The sequence below is a fragment of the Oncorhynchus mykiss genome, unplaced genomic scaffold (genome assembly GCF_013265735.2).
Source record: "Oncorhynchus mykiss isolate Arlee unplaced genomic scaffold, USDA_OmykA_1.1 un_scaffold_261, whole genome shotgun sequence".
Taxonomy (NCBI): Eukaryota; Metazoa; Chordata; class Actinopteri; order Salmoniformes; family Salmonidae; genus Oncorhynchus; species Oncorhynchus mykiss.
Window position 1 is genome coordinate 200,736 of NW_023493717.1, and position 2,284 is coordinate 203,019.

The following is a 2,284-nucleotide window of genomic DNA, read 5'->3' on the forward strand; positions in this document are numbered from 1 at the left end:
AACCAAACACACAAGACTTCTGATCCCCACGAATATATTAAAACCAAACACACAAGACTTCTGAATGTGTATTTCTGCGTCCGCAGGATTGGACACTGAGCAATGGACCCAGGTCTGAGTGTGTTAATCCAACACTGTCTCCCTACCTTAGCATCAACCGTTGGACTTGCAGTGCCTGTGATGTGGGACTGGGGGGAAAATGTGCCATTGTTTTAGTACAGACACATCTTATAGAAGATTGGCTTGAAAATATGAACCTTAAAAGGAGGACCAGCACTTGTTTCAGTCCACTTCAAGCACTGCCCATAGGAATGAAGGATAATATAACTGCTCTCAGTGTTCACCTCTACAGTTAGCTGGAAGAAGAGAAACTCCAGGGAGAGGGAGGGAGGGAGAAAGAGAGAATTGGGAACCAAATCACATTTTGATAAACTCCCATATCTGTTAGGTGAAATACCACAGTATGCTATGACAGAAGCAAGATGTGTGACCTGTTGCCACAAGAAAAGGGCAACCAGTGAAGAACAAACACCATTGTAAATATAACCCATATTTATGTTTATTTATTTTCCCTTTTGTACCTCAGCACATCGTTAAAACACCGTACAGAGCCGTAATATGACATTTGAAATGTCTCTATTCCTTTGAAACTTTTGTGATTGTAATGTTTATTTATTGTCTATTTCACTTCCTTTGGTAATGTAAACATATGTATAAAACCCTGTGATTTGAGAGAGACAGAGACAGACTGACTCAGGGTGTAGGGGTGTATAGAGACAGACAGACAGACAGACAGACAGACAGACTCAGGGTCTAGGGGTGTGTAGAGACAGACAGACAGACAGACAGACAGACAGACAGACAGACAGACAGACAGACAGACAGACAGACAGACAGACAGACTCAGGGTCTAGGGGTGTATAGAGACAGACAGACAGACAGACAGACAGACAGACAGACAGACAGACAGACAGACAGACAGACAGACAGACAGACTCAGGGTCTAGGGGTGTATAGAGACAGACAGACAGAGAGACAGACAGACAGACAGACAGACAGACAGACAGACAGACAGACAGACAGACAGACAGACAGACAGACAGTTAATTGATGCAGGTGTCGCTCCTCGTGTGATAAACAACGAACAAAGGAAACAAAAATTAGAAGTGTCAAAGAGTGTGTGAAAAACAGCTGGGTACTGGATTTGGGTGGGTACTGGGTACTGGGTTGGGTGGGTACTGGGTACTGGGTTGGGTGGGTACTGGGTACTGGGTTGGGTGTGTACTGGGTTGGGTGGGTACTGGGGTTGGGTGGGTACTGGGTACTGGGTTGGGTGTGTACTGGGTTGGGTGGGTACTGGGTACTGGGTTGGGTGCGTACTGGGTTGGGTGGGTACTGGGTTGGGTGGGTACTGGGTTTGGGTGGGTACTGGGTTGGGTGGGTACTGGGTTGGGTGTGTACTGGGTTGGGTGTGTACTGGGGTTGGGTGGGTACTGGGTTTGGGTGGGTACTGGGGTTGGGTGTGTACTGGGTTGGGTGTGTACTGGGGTTGGGTGGGTACTGGGTTTGGGTGGGTACTGGGTTGGGTGTGTACTGGGGTTGGGTGGGTACTGGGTTGGGTGGGTACTGGGGTTGGGTGGGTACTGGGTTGGGTGGGTACTGGGTTGGGTGGGTACTGGGGTTGGGTGGGTACTGGGTTGGGTGGGTACTGGGTTGGGTGTGTACTGGGTTGGGTGTGTACTGGGTTGGGTGGGTACTGGGGTTGGGTGGGTACTGGGGTTGGGTGGGTACTGGGGTTGGGTGGGTACTGGGTTGGGTGGGTACTGGGGTTGGGTGGGTACTGGGGTTTGGTGGGTACTGGGGTTGGGTGGGTACTGGGTTGGGTGGGTACTGGGTTGGGTGGGTACTGGGGTTGGGTGGGTACTGGGGTTGGGTGGGTACTGGGTTTGGGTGGGTACTGGGGTTGGGTGGGTACTGCGTTCGGTGGGTACTGGGGTTGGGTGGGTACTGGGTTTGGGTGGGTGTGTACTGGGTTTGGGTGGGTACTGGGGTTGGGTGGGTACTGGGTTTGGGTGGGTGTGTACTGGGTTTGGGTGTGTACTGGGTACTGGGGTTGGGTGGGTACTGGGTTTGGGTGGGTACTGGGTTTGGGTGGGTGGGTACTGGGTTTGGGTGTGTACTGTGTTTGGGTGTGTACTGGGTACTGGTTTTGGGTGTGTACTGGGTTTGGGTGGGTACTGGGTTTGGGTGGGTGGGTACTGGGTTTGGGTGTGTACTGGGTACT